This window comes from Rattus norvegicus, chromosome X (genome assembly GCF_036323735.1).
Source record: "Rattus norvegicus strain BN/NHsdMcwi chromosome X, GRCr8, whole genome shotgun sequence".
Classification (NCBI taxonomy): domain Eukaryota; kingdom Metazoa; phylum Chordata; class Mammalia; order Rodentia; family Muridae; genus Rattus; species Rattus norvegicus.
In genome coordinates this window covers 63,063,871-63,083,608 of record NC_086039.1, presented here as the reverse complement: position 1 = coordinate 63,083,608, position 19,738 = coordinate 63,063,871, and the positions used below count along the sequence as shown (strand labels likewise).

At 42.2% G+C, this 19,738-nt stretch overlaps 1 pseudogene; it reads right to left on the bottom strand.

The window, feature by feature from the left end:
• Positions 1-8,605: 8,605 nt before the first annotated feature.
• On the bottom strand, positions 8,606-9,489 carry Slc25a21-ps1 (solute carrier family 25 member 21, pseudogene 1; annotated as a pseudogene).
• Between the last annotated feature and the right edge of the window lie 10,249 nt (positions 9,490-19,738).

Genomic DNA, 19,738 nt, shown 5'->3' with positions numbered 1-19,738 from the left:
ATCTCTGTGAGTGAAAGGCCAGCCTGCTCTACATAGAGAGTTCCAGACAAGCCAAGGCTGCATAGTGAGACCCCTGTCTCAAAAATTATGTTTCAAAAAGATACCTAGGTATAAATATAACAAGACATATATAAGCTCTGTAAATTGGAATTTTTAGAACGCTGATGAAAAGAATCTACTTTAGAAGTGCTAGACTCAGTATGCATGTAAGTCCTGCCCAGACTGATACATAGATTTGACACAAATCCTATCAGATCCAGCAGGGTTTTTTTTGGTTTCTGTAAACTCATTCTAAAAGTTATGTGCAGAAAACAAAGGAACTAGAATATTGAAAACAATGTTAGAAAAAGAGGAATTAATTAGGAATGACAAAGGGAACATCGACATAAGATGTATCTACAGAAATCTAGGCAGCATAAGACCAGCAGCAGAAGAAGAAACATAGATCAGTGAAGCGAAGCAGAGTCTGTAAGTAGACCAAATAATTTGTAATGCAAATACTTTTTGTACGAAGGTGTGAAGGCAGCTCAATGGAGAAAGAATAGTCTTTCCAACAAATAAACCTAAAACTTTAGTCTCTGCTCCTCCCTGATCCAGAGACAGCCTTGTCCAGTAGACAAGATGGTGAAGGTCGGTGTGAATGGATTTGGCTGTATTGGGTGCCTGGTTACTAGGGCTGCCTTCTCCGCATCTAGCAAAGTGGAGATTGTTGCCATCAATGACCCCTTCATTGACCTCAACTACAAGGCCTACATGTTCCAGTGTGACTCTACCCATGGCAAATTCAATGGCACACTCAAGGCCGAGAATGGGAAGCTTATCATCATTGGGAAGCCCATCACCATCTTCCAGGAGCAAGATCCCGCTAACATCAAATGGGGTGATGCTGGTGCTGAGTATGTCGTGGAGTCTACTGGCGTCTTCACCACTGTGGAGAAGGCTGGGGCTCACATGAAGGGTGGGGTCAAAAGGGTCATCATCTCCACCCCTTCTGCCAATGCCCCCATGTTGGTGATGGGTGTGAACCACGAGAAATATGACAGCTCCCTCAAGATTGTCAGTAATGCATCCTGCACCACCAACTGCTTAGCCCCACTGGCCAAGGTCATCCAACTTTAGCATCGTGGAAGGGCTCATGACCACAGACCATGACATCACTGCCACTCAGAAGACTGTGGATGGCCCCTCTGGAAAGCTGTGGTGTGATGGTCATGGGGCAGCCCAGAACATCATCCCTGCATCCACTGGGGCTGCCAAGGCTGTGGACAAGGTCATCCAGAGCAGAACGGGAAGCTTCCATGTCTCTACCCCCAATGTATCTGCTGTGTGTCTGACATGTCACCTAGAGAAGCCTGCCAAGTATGATAGAAGGTGGTGAAGCAGGTATCTGGTGGCCCACTAAAGGGCATCCTGGGCTACACTGAGGACCAGGTTGTCTCCTGAAACTTCAAATGCAACTCCTACTCTTCTACCATTGATGCTGGGGCTGACATTGTTCTCTTTTTTTCTGGAGCTGGGGACCGAACCCAGGGCCTTGTGCTTGCTAGGCAAGCGCTCTACCACTGAGCTAAATCCCCAACCCGACATTGTTCTCAAAGACAACTTTGTAAAGCTCATTTCCTGTGCGACAATGAATACTGCTACATGAACAGGGTGGTGCACCTCATGGCCTCCAAGGAGTAAAACCTGGACCACCCACCCCACCTCAGTAAGGACACTAAGAGCAAGAGAGAGGCCTTCAGTTGCTGAGAAGAACCTGTCTCTCATAAATATCATTAATAAACTTCACTGCACCCCTCCAAAAAAAAAAAAAAAACACCTAAAACTTTTAGAGGAAAGTTTGACTAGTTTTGTTTTTTTTTTTTTTAGACAAGACACCAAAAAGACAATCCATAGAAATAAATCATTGGCCTTTAGAATAATTAGCTTTTGTACAATTAAAGACCTTGCTAAAAGGGTGGAAATACAAGCTACATTGTAGGTGAAAATATTTGCAAATAATATGCCCTACTGTGACAGGCTCCCAGACCTTAGTAGGCCCCCAGACTTTAGCACAACTGACTCCTTGGTAGAAGTACCATTCATGCTATAAAACTCAGCATATAGACAGTACCACTTGCCAAAGCCGAAACAAAGGCCTCATCTATCAAAGTCTATAGTTCTGGGAAAGTCTCTAAACATACCAACCTTGCCTTCTGGCTTTTATAGTTCTGCTTTCTGGATAACTATTCTTGTTAGCTAAAGTAGATCCATCTTTTTGCTTAAACGTTCACCCTGAGAAAGGCTTTGGAATCCCAAGCACCCAGTGTAGTCACTGGCTGGCTAATATAGACTTTCTATTGGCTTAAACTGATGCCAAGAGCAGTCTTCTCTGGTGGCTACCCCACAACACTACAGAGGACTTGTTTCCTGAATATGTAAAAGAATGAAAAAGGGGAGGGGAAGAAGAGAAACAAGGGGGAGCATGAGGAGCCAGGGGGAGCAGGGGGAGCAGGGGGAGCAGGAGGAGCAGAGAAGACCACTGTTCACCCAACATAAGTGCAAAACAAAAAATGATAATAGCACCAAATGTTTATGCATGCTATAATCCAAATACCACAGAGGTTAGGTACGTAATAAGAAGAGACTCTCCCAAAGAAGGGTAAATAAAATAGTGTCATGGAGATATGAAGGGCAAGCTAGAATAGGAAGAATAAATTATGATGGGGATGGAGGAGTGGGTAAAAGAAGGAATATATAGGGAGGAACACAACACTACAGATCTTTTGAAGAACCATATGGAAATCTACTGTTCATATGGAAACCTACTGTTCAAGAAGGTACATACATGAAAGGAATTTAAACAGAATCTCTCATGAAGGAGACAATGCCCCAACTAGATATCTTATGCCACCAAATCCAAATTCTAATGCCAGAAATGGGTTATATCTTACTAAGTCACTGGCCAAAGGGGCTCTTTGATCCCCCAAACATCATGTGTTGTTGCCAAGACTATTGGTTACTGTCCATAACCTGATGGTAAGGCTCCATCCCTGAAAATACCACTTACTTATGCCGTAAAGCAGGGAGACATTAAGCTGCTGTCAAACTAGGAATTTTCACCCCCTACTAACTAGCATTCTTGATGCTGGAAGGTACTCTGTATGCTACCAGAAGAGAAAGATGATCATCAATCTCACCCCACTACAAGCCCTGAGACCTAAAACAGATATACTGGTGCAATAATAGCACATATATTATGAGTGTAACCAGCCACTTTTATTGGAGTTAAGACCCATTCTATGAGACAGAACTCATACCTTGAATTGCTAATGTAACCAAGAACCTGAGACTAAATAGAGAGTGGGCTTAAGGGAAAGCTTACTATTATTCTGCTAAAGAAACACAACAATAAAATGGCTTCTGGTGACATATTGTTATGTCCATAGATCAGTGCCTCACTTGGCCCTTATCTGAGAAGCTTCTCCTTACAGCAGATGGGAAGTAACACAGAGATCCACAATTGGACAATGTGCAATGAGTGAGCCTTTGGGACACTCAGTCCTAAGTGGGATATCTTCCTAACCCTCCCGTCAAGGCTCAGAAGTCTAAGCAGAAGAGGAGGCTGAAAGACTGGAAGACTCAGAGGTAGTGGTGACTCCAAGGAAGCTGTCTTTCAGGCACAGTGAGACTGATGCACATGGAACTCACAGAGACTGTGGCAACATGAAGAAGGCCTGCACGGCTTCCAGCCAGACAAGATCCCAGCACTGAGAGGGGGAAGTGGATATGTCCCACCTCTAACCAAGAAGCTATTTGTGATTGATATCTGCTGGCAAAGGGAAAGTTGGTTTTCTCTAATGGGGTGTCACTGGTCATATAAACCACACTCCAGGGCAGACTCCATGACCAAGAGTCGGTGGCCAACACAAAGCAGATTCCATGAGGTTTTAGGGGTGGTCTTGCTTATTTCTTTATTACTGTTTTTGTGTCATTGGGCTTTTTTGTTTATTTTGGTTTTTGGTTTTTGTTTGGGGGAACATTTGTTTTTGTTTTGAGAGAGAGAGAGAAGAGGAGAGAGGGGGAAGGAGAGAAGACATGAAGTTGGGTGGGTAAGTAGGTAGGGAGGATCTTCGAGGAGTTGAAGGAGGGAAAACATGATCAAAATATATTGTATGAAAAAAATTTTAGAGTCTGGAGAGAGAGTTCAGAGATTAAGAGCATTTACTACCTTTGCAAAGGACTGGGGTTTGATTCCCAGCACCTACACGGTAGCTCCCAATCACCTGTAACTCCAGCTTCAGGGGATCCAGCACCCTCTCCTGCCTCCTGTGGCCACACACACACACACACACACACACACACACACACACACACACATTAATTAATTAATTAATTAATTAATAGATTTGAGGAAAAGAATAATCTTAATAAATAAAATAATATCAAATGCTGGTAAGGATGTGGAGGAATTGGATCACTTCATAAATTACTGGTAGAAATGTAAAGTGATCCAGGCACTCTGACAGTCAAAACTAAACATGCGTTAAATATGTGACTGCTGTTACACATTTATCCTGAAGAAAACTGTCCAGAAAAACACAGTGTTTGAATGCTTACAGCAGCTTTACGTCCCAAAGCAGAATGCCAGACACATCCTAAACCCATCTCAGTGGGCAAATGATTGGACAAACTTCTGTATATCTGTAAAATAGAGTAGTATTTTGAAAGCAACAGAAATAAATTATTGATATTTTAGCAACAATTTGCATAGACCTCAAGCTCATTATTCACAGGGGGAAAAGTTAACCTCAAAAGGTTATACACTGTATGATTCCATCCGTATAATATGCACAGAATAATAAAACCGTAGAGGAAAAGAACAAATTAGTGGTTGCTAGGCAACAAGAACAGGAGGCCAGAATGGAAACTACATGCAAATGCAAAATTCTAGGATAGTATTCCTCAGTGACAATGGAACATGTCTGAGTCTTGATTGTGATGATCAGTACATAAATCTACACATATGATAAAGTGTACCCTCAAACCCACACAAACAAATGCAACTCAGAAATGGTGACTACTAAACAAAGTGCGGTGGCACAGGTCTATGATCCTTGCACTGTGGAAGTGGAGGCAGGGGAATCAGGAGTTGAAAACAAGCCTTGGCTACATAGAGAGTTTCAAGAAAACAAAGTAAACCAATAGTGAGAATTGAATATCTATAAGACAATGAACAATAATTAACTGATTACAGTAATTTTCAGTTTCCAGGTATCTTATAGTATATACGATGTCACCATTGAAGGAAGCTGGAAGCAGAGCACATGGGTAACTTGGAGTGTTTTTGACACTTCCTGCAAGATTTCTTCCAAAGGAAAGAAAATTTTAATTCTGAATTTGTTATCCTAGTGTGAGAGAGAAAAGGCATAAAAGCTATTTATTTGTAGAGAAAAGAATCTTTAGGTCATACTTAGAAATGCCACACTCATTTCAAATATAATAAACGTATTAGGTGGGTAACATAGCTCAGTGGTACAGCATTTGCCTAGCATGAGTGAGATTTTGGTTTCCATCCCCAACAAAGAAAAAAATATATATACACACATATGTGTGTATAATATTATAATTATAATAATATATATGTGTTATATACACAAAGTAGAACAGTTAACACATCGATGTGCATAAATTTCTGGCAAAATGTAAATTATCTGTCACTATAAAACCTTAAGAGAATGAGCAAGCGCTTGAGACCATTGGAGTGGAAATGCTCTGACAGGACATTTTCTGACTTTCCTTATCCCTGTGTTTCAATTTAATCTTCTGTCTTTGTTTTGCTACTGCTAAGGGTACATAAAGGTTCATGAATTATACATTATATGATGATAAACTATTGCTCTTTGCCTTATTAAATGTTTGCTGTTTTGAATTCTATTTGTCTATTATAAAAAATTTCCATAATGCTTTCTTTTCCCAGAATTCGCTTAGTATAACTTCCCTTTTTTTTTAATCATGTCATCTTCACTGTTTATTTTCAAAATGTTGAAAATTAGTTGAAATACCCCACAGGAGTAGTCAAGAACAGGTGTCATCTAAAACACGTTGAGATTTTTTTTTTTTTACTTGACCTTCGCTACTGGAGAAGTCTCATTACACGGTGCAGACATAAACATAAGCTTTGGGGCGCAGGTCCACCCACTTCCTTATGGCCGCAGCCATCTTCCAGTAACTCACCAAAATGATGATCACAAAGGGAAGGAGGAGAGGTACTTGGTATATGTTCTCTTGGCCTCTTAGGAAACATGGAGTTGTTCCTTTGGCCACACACATGCAATCTACAAGAAGGGTGATGTTGTAGACATCAACGGAATGGGCACTGTTCAAAAAGGAATACTCCGTAAGTGTTACCACCACAAAGCCGGAAGAGTCTGCAATGTTACCCAGCATGCCGCGGGCGTCATTGTAAACAAGCAAGTTTCAGGCCAACAAGTTACAAGATTCAGGCCAAGAGGGGTTGGGGATTTAGCTCAGTGGTAGAGCGCTTGCCTAGGAAGCGCAAGGCCCTGGGTTCGGTCCCCAGCTCCGAAAAAAAGAACCAAGATTCAGGCCAAGAGGATCAATGTGCAGATTGAGCACATCAAGCACTCAAAAAGAAGAGACAGCTTCCTGAAGCCGGTGAAGGAGAACGCTCAGAAGAAAGAGGAAGACAAAGAGAAGGGCACCTGGGTTCAGCCTGCACCACCCAGAGAAACCCACTGTGAGGACTAAGAGACAGGAGCCTCAGCTGCTGGAGCCCATTCCATACGGATTCATGGCTTAATGGACAAAAAAAGGAAATAAAGGACCCCGACTGCAAAGTGTTTTCCTTAGGTTGAAGTGTGGTGTCTTCTCCCTGAAAGAAAATGTTCAAGCAAACAAAAATCAAAACAAAACAAAAAGCTTTGATTATATCAAGACCAAGAAGCTATCTTTATTTTCCAGAGTACATATTAATGCACGAGTGCTTAGAAATGCTAAAGAATGTATTTCCATTTTTGAAACGTTTGCCACTTAGTGTAGACATTTTAATGTTCTAAATAGTTGGTTTTATACTTCAAAATGTGACTTAAACACAAGAATCTGGACATAGTTTTAGATCCATACATCCTTTTTAAGGGTGGGTGTTTGGAGGCAAGTTTGGGCAACAGAGAAGGCCCAAAGAGCACATTCAATTTGTGACCTAACCCCTCCCCCACAAAAAAAATCAGTAACAAATCTTGTTTTCAAAATGAACTATGTAAAAGAAAGCAGTTTAATATAATATCATGTATTTTTAATAAAAGTCTTCAAATAGCATGATTTTAATATACCCACTTAAGGTAAAAATAAAAAAGCGCCCAACATGGGACCATTCCGCGAATACCCAGGCTGTCTCGCTCCCTTACTAGTACCAACTCCAGGGGGCCATTGGAACTAGTGCTAATTTATCTCTGGTTAGTATCTCTCCGGGTGGCTCTCTGCTAGCTGTGAACTGTCTGGTTCTAGTTACCCAGTAAAGTCATGGTTCTAGAAGTCCAGCAGTGACTGGCGTATGGCGTCTCCCTGCCATGGACTCTGCCCATATTCCCAGTAACCACCCCCTGGTAGTTAAAGTACAAACTCCCAACTATCCAGTAAAATCAAGACTCAACAAACTGTAAACCAACAATCAGATTTATATGTTAAATTCTCAATCCACGATATATCCACACAATAAACTTACAACCAATTGATAAGATATAATTTGCCCATCTAGACAACACAAAAGCCTGTACACATCCATCCCTTAAGAATAGTCATAACAACCTGTCATTCCTGCAAAGAGGACTCTTAACATTGGTCGCCATGTTCTCTCAGCTCCCTCCTCCTCGCTCCAGCCTCCTCTGCCTCTCTTAAACTTTTCTCCTGCCGGTCCTTACTTCTTGTCCAAACACAGGCCTCGTTCTATCCTGTACCTGCCTTCACCTGCATAATGATATCAACTTACAGTGAAATATAAAATACCTTTAGAGAAACAGAGCCTGCAGGTGTATTATTACTAAAGAAAACCAATAGACTCACATTTTAACTCGGCACTCGCAAAATTAAACATTCTTAAAAGGCTGTTTTGATGTATTTAAATTTTTTTCTTTCTTCTCTTTTAAAATATCATTTATGGAAAGTTATTACTTATAAAACATGTTTAAATTTTGACTTATACCTTAGTCTTTGAATAATTCTCAGGAAATTAGCTACAAAACAATTTATTTATTTATTTATTTATTTATAAGAATTTATGGATCTATAGACTTCTTATAGAAATTATTAAATGAGTTTTCATGGTGAAGCGTAGGAGTATAGCTTTTATGAACTGTATCTGATCGCTACCCTATCGATCCCTAACTTCCAACCCCCATTGCTTCATGTTACTTTCCTTCCCACAGTGTTACGTATATGGCCCAAACTACCATGTCAGTTTGTCGAAAAATTTATAAAACATTGAAACAGGCTTTGCTCCTGAGCAGGCTGTCTTCCCCACTTAACGGCTATGTCTAGCTTGTCTTCTCTTCGTGGGGCTGCGGATCACATCTCGGTTATGTCAAGGGGGAATGTGCTTCTCAGTTCCTCACCAGTCTTCCTGCAGCCATGCATAGGTGTGTTCATACACCAGCAACACCACCCCACCACCTGGCCTCATCACTTTGGGAAGCAGGCCTTTGTATTAGGCTAAAATCCCTTCTTCCTGGTAGACCGTCGCCATTGTTTTGAAGCAGCTTTGATACTTGATCTCTCCAGGAACTGGGTGAGGTCTTTGGATCCTACTCTTCACAACATCAAAGGGGATGTTAAAGACCGAGCCTACTGTCCCCAAGACAAAACCAATCCCAATGTTCCTCAAAAACTCCAAGGTTGTATCCTTACTGGATGGAATAGTATTTTTGACATTGTGGTAGAAGCCAAAACGAACTATGTTGAAAATTTCATGGCATTCCAGAGTTGCTGTAAATCCTTAGTTGAGGCCCTGGAACCCCAAACCTTCCTTCTTAATGATATGTCTTGCATAAGCAAAAGTAAGTGGTTGCTCTGTGAACATGTTCCGATTGACTTGCAAACCAACTTTTATCACCTCAAAAGGGTTAACCACGATGATTCTGTTACACCAGATCCTAATCCAGAAATGGGAACTGTCAGCCCTGGTGATAGTGACATATATCCCAGAAATTTCTTGTATAGCTCAAAGGTGGAAAACTTGACTTCTCTTTTTGGTGTTTCAGCTAAAATCAGTGGGATAATTCCCTTATAAAAGCCAAACAACCCCTCTGTTCAGAAGATCACTCGAAAGCTGTCTCCTAAGCTTCTATAACTGGGTGGGTCTGGTATATTTCTCTGAACCTGGAACCTGGTTTTCACCATATCCAGAGGATGCATTAGGTAAATTTCTACAAGACCTTCAGACCCTCCAGCCTGCCGGGAGGTCCCGTGCAGCAAGCTGACATTGGAGGCCGACATCTTCGCTACCAGAGGACAGAGTGGCCAAGATGCTGGAGCGAATTCCTCTGAAGGCCGCAGCTGTTGAAGACCGAGCCTCGTCGATCCTGGGGCTGAACTCTTCCCTGTGTGTCTGCAGTCCAGCTAAAGGCGGACAGTTCAGGCACCGACTTGGGGCGGGGTCCGCCGAGGAGGTCCGAACTTGCCCCATTCTGCCTGAGGCTGCCCTTTCTACAGGAGTACTGGAGGGGAACACTGACAACTGAGGGCTCCGCTTCCCAATGTTTATTTGTAATCTTTGCTTGTTTTTATCTGTGTCTCTTTCTTTTCTATTTCTTTCTTTTGAGACATACACTCATGTAGGCCAAGCTGACCTCAAGCTCACTACATGGCCACAGATGACCTTGAACTCTGACCCTCCTGCCTCCACCTTCTAAGTGCTGGGAACACAGGCATGTGCCACCATATCTAGTCTTTTATGTGTATCCTTGATAGAGAATAAACAGCTGTATATTTTCCCAAAATGAAAATCTTTTCGCTGTTTAAAGTACAAACTTAACCAGCCTTGGTGGCACACCTAAAATCCCAGCACTCGGGAAGCTGAGGCAGGAAGCCAGAAGACTGCACAATGAGACTTCATCTTATAAACTGCGAAAGAAGAAAAACATTTTATGCATTTTTAAATGTTTTTTCAATTTTGTCGCTGTGTATGTGTGTGTAGCTGTGTACATGCCCTGTGAGCTGCCCAACATGGGTGATGGGGAACTGTGGGAGTATAGAAAACACTTTTAATCAATGAACCATCTCTCTAGCCCCGAGAAATTGTACCCACTTATTTTATTGTGACGCTCTTTGATTTCATTGTTTTTGGTGATCTCTCTCTCTCTCTCTCTCTCTCTCTCTCTCTCTCTCTCTCTCTCTTTGGAGCTGGGGGCCGAACCCAGGGCCTTGTGCTTGCTAGGCAAGTGCTCTACGACTGAGCTAAATCCCCAACCCCGATCTGTGTCTCATATGCATTCATGACATTTCCTTTTTTTTCCATTCTTTGACCTTTGCTAGGGTGACCCAGTTTTTAACTGGTTGTTTCTTTTTTTTAACTCATACTAGTATTTCATACTAGTATTATTTTTGCTTAATTTGCTCAATTTCTAATCTTTATTTCTTTATTTGAGAGTTTAGAATTTAGGGTTGTGCAGTGGTGGTGCCTTTTATTCCAGCACAAAGGAGCCAGAGGTAGGTAGACCTGTGAGTTTTAAAACAACCTGGTTACAGAGCGAGTTCCAGGACAGTCAGGCCTACACAGAGAAACCCTGTCCCCCGCCAAAGTATACTATTTTAGTTATAAAAGTTGAAAAACAGCTACATTTACCTCTCGGTCCCATTAAAGCATTTGTCACATGCACTCATGCATCTAATATTTTATTGAAGTATTTTGCTTATGTTTGTAGGAAACTAAGGCCTTTGGTTTGCTAGATAGGAATGTTCAGTAGCCCCCAGGAAAAACGGTCCTTAGAGATAGTATCTTCTTGAAAAACACCTCTGGGGCCAGCAAGATGACTCAGTAGAGAAAGGCAGCTGCCGCCAAGTCTGAGGACGTCAGTTGAACCGCCAGGACCCACATGGCAACAGGAAACTAACCCTGCAAATTGTCCTCTGACCTCCCTCCATGAGTATGCCATGCCACACACACACACACACACACACACACACACACACACACACACATCAAAAAATTAAAATGTAATATGTTTTTTTAATTAAAAAATAGAGGTTGGGAATTTAGCTCAGTGGTAGAGCATTTGCCTAGGAAGCGCAAGGCCCTGGGTTCGGTCCCCAGCTCCGGAAAAAAAAAAATAGAATCACTTTTGTAGTTTTGTCCAAAACAAATCAATTGACTGCTTCCATGCGGGTCTCCTCTGCCCTCCCTGTCTAGTGTGTGGATCACTTGGTTGGTTGTACAGTCACTGCAGAGACACTCAAAGAGCCTACAAAAAAAAAAAAAAAGGTTGGTAGAACCAGTACACAGGCTTAATCAAGGTCACAGGGTATGAGATCAATACGTTAAAAAAGTTAATTGTATTTGTATACAACAGCAACAAAACATTGGAAATTGAATTTTAAAACTGTAACATTTGCAATAGCACTAGAAATACCAAATCAGTCATAATTCTTACAAAGAATGGACAAGGTCTGGAGGCTCGCTGTCTTGATTCTTCTGAAGTCAGTTACTGAGTTCTCTCCAACTTTGCTCTTCCAAATTGTTTTGACTATTATAATTCCTTTGCTTTATCAAAGAAACTTTAGAGTTTGTTTGAAATTTTCAACAAAAAGCCTTCCTGGGGTTGAGGTTCCTGGCAATCTTTTCATGAATTTGAAGAAATAGGACATTTTCTTTTATTACTACATTACAAAATGGCTCCAAACCTAGTGGCCTGTAACATCATACTTATTACCTCATGAACCCTGTGCTTCAGGAATCCAGGTAGAGTTCAGGACTTCCTATCTCAGGATCTTTGGCTCACAAGGTTGCAATCAAGTCGTCAGCCAGAGCAAGGATCAGCTGGGAGCTCCCATAGTCATAGACTTATTTGCATGATTAACCTTTCAGGCAGTTAAGAGTACTTGCTCTTGGTTGGGGATTTAGCTCAGTGGTAGAGCGCTTGCCTAGCAAGCACAAGGCCCTGGGTTCGGTCCCCAGCTCTGGAAAAAAGAAAAGAGTACTTGCTCTTGCAGAGGATCTAAGTCTAGTTCCCAGTCCCAACATCAGGCGGTTCGCACTGCCTGTAACTCCAGCTCCAGAGGTTCTGATATCCTCTGAGAAGACCTACACACTCATTCGTGGTGTAGAGTTGAAGAGATCCCAGTTTGCTTCCTATTGTCTATACTAATCACCACGACCAAACCAACTTGGGAGGAAAGGGTTTTTTTTTTTTTTCAGTTGACAGTTTCACATACACTCCACCACTGAAGGAAGCCAGGCCAGGAAGTCAAAGCAGAGCAAGGAACCTGGAGGCAGGAACTACACAGAAAAAGGAGTGAGTTCTGCTGCTTACTGGCTAGATCTCCATGACTTGCTTTTTCATACAACCTTGCCCAGGGGTAGCACCACTCACACTCGGCTGGGCCTCCCACCTCAATCATTAATCATGAAAATGACCTCACAGGCTTGCCTCCTGGACAACCTGATAGAATCATTTTCTCAATTGAGGTTCCCTCTCCCAAGATGAACCCAGCTCCTGTCATGTTGGAAAAGAAAAAACCCTAGGCAGCCCAGCAGTCAAGAAGACAAAATGCTCTTTCAAAGGACCTGGGTTCTAGTCCCAGAGTCCCAGTAACCTCATGGCAGCTCACAGCTATCTCATGCTATCTTTCAGCCTCCTCAGGCATCGGGCCTGTACATACATACATACATACATACATACATACATACATACATACATACATACAGGCAAAACACTCTATGTAAAGTAAAATATAAATAAATAAACCAAAAATATATATTTTTTAAGATGTCATTCCGTGGGCTGGAGAGATGGCTCATCTGATAAGAGCACTGGCTGTTCTTCCAGAGGTCCTGAGTTCAAATCCCATCAACCACGTGGTGGCTCATAACCATCTGTAATGAGATCTGAAGCCCCCTACTGGTGTGTCTGAAGACGGCTACAGTGTACTCAAATAAATAAATAAATCTTTTTTTTAAAGATGTCATTCCTTGCTAATTGTGGCTGGAAGACTCTCCATGGTTCCTTTGGCCTCCCTTTATGGCGCTCATGACATGGTAACTAACTCACCTAGGAGTGTGAGAGTGAGCACCCAGCAGAACCATGGCCTCGTAGGAAGCCTATCTAGGAGATGATACTTCCTAAAACTTGCCTCTTGCCTCTTCTGTTATTGCAAGTGCATATCTGCCTACAGTGAACCCTTCAAGAAGGGTTATATAAGCACGTGAGTGGCCAGAAAACAAGGCTCACTGAAGACCGTCTTTTAGGCTATCTTTCACCAAGATACCCACAGTGAGGCTTCAGTTTAGGAACACATTGTATTTACTCTGGCCATCTTTGAAGTTTTTCACTGAAGTTTTATGGTGCTGAGCCTCTAGACCTTGTACATTCTTCGTAAGAATTATGACTAAGGATTTGGTATTTCTAGTGCTATTGCAAATGTTTCCATTTTAAAATTCAATTTCCAATGTTATGTTGTTGTTGTGTACAAACACAATTGGTTTTTTTAAGTATTGATCTCATATCCTGTGACCTTGATTAAATCCAGGTCTTTTTTGTAGACTCTTTGAATGCTTTGCAGTGACTGTCTACCGAGATGGGTTACTTTCTCCCTTCAGATTATATATCCTTTCATTTTCTAGGCAAGGACTTTCTGTGCCGGCTATTAATCACTATTCCTTCTTACGTGCCAGAGGCTTTGATCCTTCTGGGATAGGTTTTGGAAGGCTCTTTTAGGAACTGAATTGGTAAGCTTCTTGCTATGTAAGTATGAGGATCCAATCTGCAACCCTGGCACCCACAGAAAAAAGCCAGGTGACTCCCAATCTTGGGGAGGGGGCGGGGGCAGGGCAGAAGGATCCTTAAGGAATTGTTGAGCTTCAGATTCAGCAAGAGACCCTGTCTCATAAACTAAGGTGAGGGACCATTTAGGGAAATTATTTCTGACATTTGCCTCTGGTCTCTACATGCACGGGTGTCCTTGAAAACACACACACACACACACACACACACACACACACACACACACACACACCACTCACATTAATTAAACAAGTGCATCAAAGTTCTTTTAATAATATCTGTTTATGGCTGAAAATATCTTTATTACTCCATTATTCATAAAAGTTTACTTAGTGGATATAAGAGACTATGCAGACAGTTTGCTCTTTTATTGCTTCAGGGATGTTTCATTGTCTTCCGGCCATGAGTATCGTTGAAGGTCTTCCACTTGTCTTTGAAGGTCTGAAGTTTTATCACTCTGAGTATATTTATTTATCATGCTTTTGGCTTCTTTGGTTTCTGCATATGAAGACTAGTGTATTGGGCTGGCCAGATGGCTCAGCAGGTAACCATTTCTCTTCGGTGTTATTGTGAGTTTATAATTTATATAGCATTACTGTGAGTTTCTAACTAAGGTTACACTTTGTATTGTTTAAATATTTTAAAGATAGCCTAAAAGACGGTCTCCAGTGAGCCTTGCTTTCTGGCCACTCACGTCCTTATGTAACCCCTCTTGAAGGGTGCACTGTAGGCAGATATGCACTTGCAATAAACAGAAGAGGCAAGAGGCAAGTTTTAGGAAGTGTCATCTCCTAGATAGGCTTCCTACGAGGCCATGGTTCTGCTGGGTGCTTACACCAAGCCTGACAACCTGAGTTCTGTCTCCTAGCATTCACATGCTATAAAGAAAGAACAAACTTCATTAAGTTGTTTTCTGACATTCATACATGTGCTGTGGCACGTGTTGCCTGTGTACGTGCACATGTGTGCACGCACGCACACAACAAGTAATAAATACATGTAAAAAAAGACTAAAGTCTTTCATAATTTCTGAATTATGAATTTCTCATCTATACTGTCACTTCCTCCTAGAACTCCAGTTGGAGCACACACTGGACTTCTCACACTAGACTTGTTTTTATTGAGTATGTGTGTGCATGTGCATGCACGTGTCTTGTGTATAGTATCCTCAGACTCCAGAAGAAGACATCAGATCCCTGGAACTGGAGTTGATAGGTGCGTAATATTACATGGTGTTTGTCTCTCTGTGCCTAGCTCATTACACTTGACAAAATGACCTCCAGATCCAACCATGTTGAATATAGCATGTTTCCTTTTCCCATTCATTATTCAAATGGTCAAGGCCTATATAGAAACAAAGGCCTCTAGGTTCCTTCCATGTACTGCCCATTGCAGATAATACTACAATAATCACAGCAGTGCAGAGGTCTCTTCAGCATACCTATTTCATTTCCTTTAGATACACACTGAGAAGCGAGACTGTGCCATCATATGCTAGTTAATTTTTGAGGCTTCATACTGCTTTCCATTACAACTGTGGAAAGTTATATTATCTCCAACAGTTCCCTCTTCTCCAGTTTCCCCAGCACTTTCAAAGTTCTAAGTGGGGTGAGGTGATAACTAGTGTTTGGGTTTTGTTATTGTTTTTGTTGAGTTTTGTTTTTCTGATTTTTTTTTAGAAAAAAAAAGTTTCATGTAACCCAAGATAGCCTTTAACTCACTTTGTAGCCAACAATGACTCCCTCCCCTCCAGACCCATTGCCACCACCTCCAAGACTAGAGTAACAGTTCACTTCGTGGCCATTCTTTGAAGTCAATAGGATATCTCCAAAGACTTTGTTTGCTGTCTGGTAGTTTTCTGTGGACATTTCCTAAGGATCACTTTGGTTTGGGCATTGGGGTTGAGTTGACCCTCAGAGACTGAGGTTTCCATCTGGGAGAGGACGCATGCGTGGATTTCGGTCATGGGTTTTTGTTAGCTATGTGTTTTATGTTTCCTGCCTTCTTGCGTGATGGAAGGGGAGTTTTGTACCCTTGAGTTACTATGAGAGTTCTTTGGCTGCACCCAAAAAGCCAATTAATACAAATTCTGCTTAACAGTGGAGAGGAGGAAAGTTTTATTAATTTCATGACTATGGGGAGCATCATAAGTATAAAATCTGAAGCAATGAACAAAAGAAAGAAATGGTGGGAGAGAGAGAAGTCTTGAGTAGGGCAGTACATTCTAGGGATGTTACTCACAGACACATAAGCTGGGTTGTAGAGATGGGAGAGCATAAAGGTTGGTGGTACCTGCTTCTAATCCTGGCATTCAGGAAGTGGAGTCAGAAGGATCAGGAGTTCAAAACCAGGGTAAGCTTCAGATCAGCCTGATCTACATGAGATCCTGTCTCAGAAACCAAAATCACACCTGGGAGATACTTGTCCTTCCTCATAGGTGAAGATGCTTGGAGCTAAGCCTGACAAAACTGAGTTAGAGTCCCAACATCTACATGGTCGAAGAAGAGAACTGACTTTCAGGGGCTAGCCTCTGACCTCAACACCAGTGCCATGGCATATACATGCCCCTGCACACATGCACTTACACACAACAAAAGAAATAAATGCAATAAAATATAAATGTAAAACATTACTTTGAAGAGTTTGTTAATCAGGTTCATTAAAGCTGCTGTGACCAGGTTATTTTCCAGCCTTGATACCAAGGATAAGAAACTCTGTGGCTTGTTTCATGCTGGGAAAGATAGCCTTGCTCGTGGTTATGAATCTTCAAGTAGCTTCAGCTTCCAATGATCAATGTGACAAGGTGGCATATTTTGGTGTATTTTGAGATGAGTCAGTGACTCCTTCACAAGGGAAAGTCTCTAGTCTGACCTGACACATTGCCTAGACTCTGGACTTTATTTCCTGTCCCTTACAACATGGCTCTAGGCTTGCAGTATAAGCATGGTCTCTAGATCTTAGGAATTTGTGCTTTCTGGCCATGTGGGTCTTGCCAGAAATTTCCTTCATTTTTCTCTTTTTTCTTTTTTTTAACTTCATTTTTAATTGTATTTATTCATTTTATTTTCTTTTATATGTGAGTGTTTTTGCCTTAGTATATGCCTGTACTGTGTGTTCTGTGTGCCTGTGAGGGTCCGAAGTGAGCGTTAGATCCTCTGGCACTGGAGTTGTGGATGGTTGTGAGCCACCATACTGTACTGGGTGCTGGGAATCAAACTTGGGTCTTTTGCAAAAGCAACAAGTGCTCCTAACCTATCTATGAATCACCTATCTAGCTTTTCCTGCCTTTTTCTCTACTACCCTTCCTATTAAACACTAAAACATTTTGACATTACATATGTTCTGAGCTACAAGGGCTTTCTTCAAAAATATAGGCCCAGGCTGGAGAGATGGCTCAGAGGTTAAAAGGTTCTTCCAGAGGTCCTGAGTTCAATTCCCAGTAACCACATGGTGGCTCATACCATCTATACCCTCTTCTGTCTTGTAGGCATGTATGTTGGCAGAACACTGTATACATAACAAAACTTTTTTTAAAATAAATAAATGTAGGCCCCACTGTTGCATATTCCCTTACTGGAATTTCTTCTGTGTTGGCGTGTCCAAGACCTGTATAAGAAACCACTGTGGACACTGCTTTTAAACTACTGCTGTGTCACTTAGCCATTGTGCTTGTTTGAGTAGGTTTGGCCCCCATAGATTCACGTGTTTGAATATGCTTAGCCGATAGGGAATGGCACTATTAAAAGATGTGGCTTTGTTGGAAGAAATGAGTTACTGTGGGAGTGGGCTTTGTGGTTTCATTTTATGCTCACATTCTACCCAGTATAGAAAAATCCCTCCTCCTGGCTACTGTGGAAACAGTCTCCTCCTGGCTATCTTCAGATCAAGATATAGAACTCTCAGTTCCTTCTCCAGCACCATGTCTGCCTGCATGCTGCCACGCTTCCTACCATGATGATAATGGACTGAACCTCTGAATCTGTCGCCATGTCCAATTAAATGTTGTCCTTTAGAGTTGCTTGGTCATGCTGTCTCTTCCCAGCAATGAAAACCCTAAGACAGCCATGCATTTTTTTTTCTTTTCTTTTTTTCGGAGCTGGGGACCGAACCCAGGGCCTTGCGCTTCCTAGGTAAGCGCTCTACCACTGAGCTAAATCCCCAGCCCAACAGCCATGCATTTTTAACACATTTTAATGAATAAGTGTGTCAGTTGTGTAACATGGAGTCCCCCAGGAAACAGACGTTGAGATGAAGACTTCTGGACAAGGACTCCATCAGGAAGCACTACGGAGAGGAACGCCTCTGGGAAGAGAATCATAGGATGAAGCAACAGGGAAGTGTGGTAATTGTGTCGCTAAGTCATTAGGTCTCCAGCTCTGGAGCTTAGAAGGTTCCAGATGCTTCACAGTCCCAAATTGAAGGGAGAAGGCTGACTTTTCGTATTTCTGTGTAAGTTGTTATGGGTTGTCCTGAGGAGACATTAGGGGGAACACTAGTCAGGGCTGCTGACTAGAGTGGGGTGTGATTCCAGAGCTGACTGACAGTGTCCGAGAGGTTTAAAGTGCTGAGTAGCACATCACAAAATCTACTACGGGCATCTTGGGCTCCAAACAGCACAAAATATCATTGAGTTGTAGTTTGTGCTCCCTCATTTAACGTAAGAGCCACAGCAGATGATGGCTGGCATCCAGAGCATCTGTCCTGGATCAGTGGCATGACTCAATGGGTAAAAGCACTTTCCATAAGCCTGGCAGTCTGAGTTTAATACCTGGGATCCACGTGATGGAAGAGGAGAAGCAACCCATGCCCTTGCAAGCTCCCTTCTGACTCACACACATGCACATATGTGTGCATTCACACAAACAAAATAAATAAATGTAATTTTAACAAGTGGTAGATTTATTATTTAGTTTATGTGTTTGTGTGTTTTACCTGCCTGTATGTCTGTACACCACGTGTGTGCCTAGTGCCTGAGGAGGACAGAAGAGGGCATTGGATCCCCTAGAACCGGAGTTACAGATGGTTGTGAGCTGCCATGTGGATGCTGGGATTCAAACCTAGGTTCTCTGGAAGAGTCAGTACTCTTTAACTACTGAGCCATTCCTCCAGCTCCATTAATGCAATTTTTTAAAAAAAAGAGGGCTAGAGAGATGGCTTAGCCATTAAAGGCTGGAATCACAACCCCCCAAAAAATTGGTCCCATCACCACTACCCCCTCTTTTTATTCCTATCAAGAAAAACACTGCTTTCTCTAGCTAGGGAGATGACTCAATATATAAAGGTGCCTGCCACCAAGGCTGACAACTGAGTACAATCCCTCTGCCCTTGATGGTGAAAAGAGAAAACCAATTCCAGTAAACTGTCTTCTGGTCTCCACACATACATGTATGTTCACATAAATGCAAACTCATACAAGGAAGTAAGGCTACTAAAATGATAAGCAAGAGAGGTAAGCTGTGGGCTGACCCCTGACCTGCATCATCTGACCCACAGTCCTGCCTGCCTTTCTGGGGCCACAGAATCTAGGTTACATCCCTCTCCTACCTATCCCATGCCTGCAGGGTCTACCTGAGGCACAGTAAACACAGATGAGCTGAAACTCTCCTCTGACCTCAATCTTCTAGCTCACAGCGCTTCCTGTCTGCCTCCAGGAGCTCTGAAGAGCCCCAGGGACATTCAGGCCCACCTGGGCTACAGCCAGCAGAAATAAGCAGCATGCTTGTCCCTGAAATCCATTGTCAGATCAA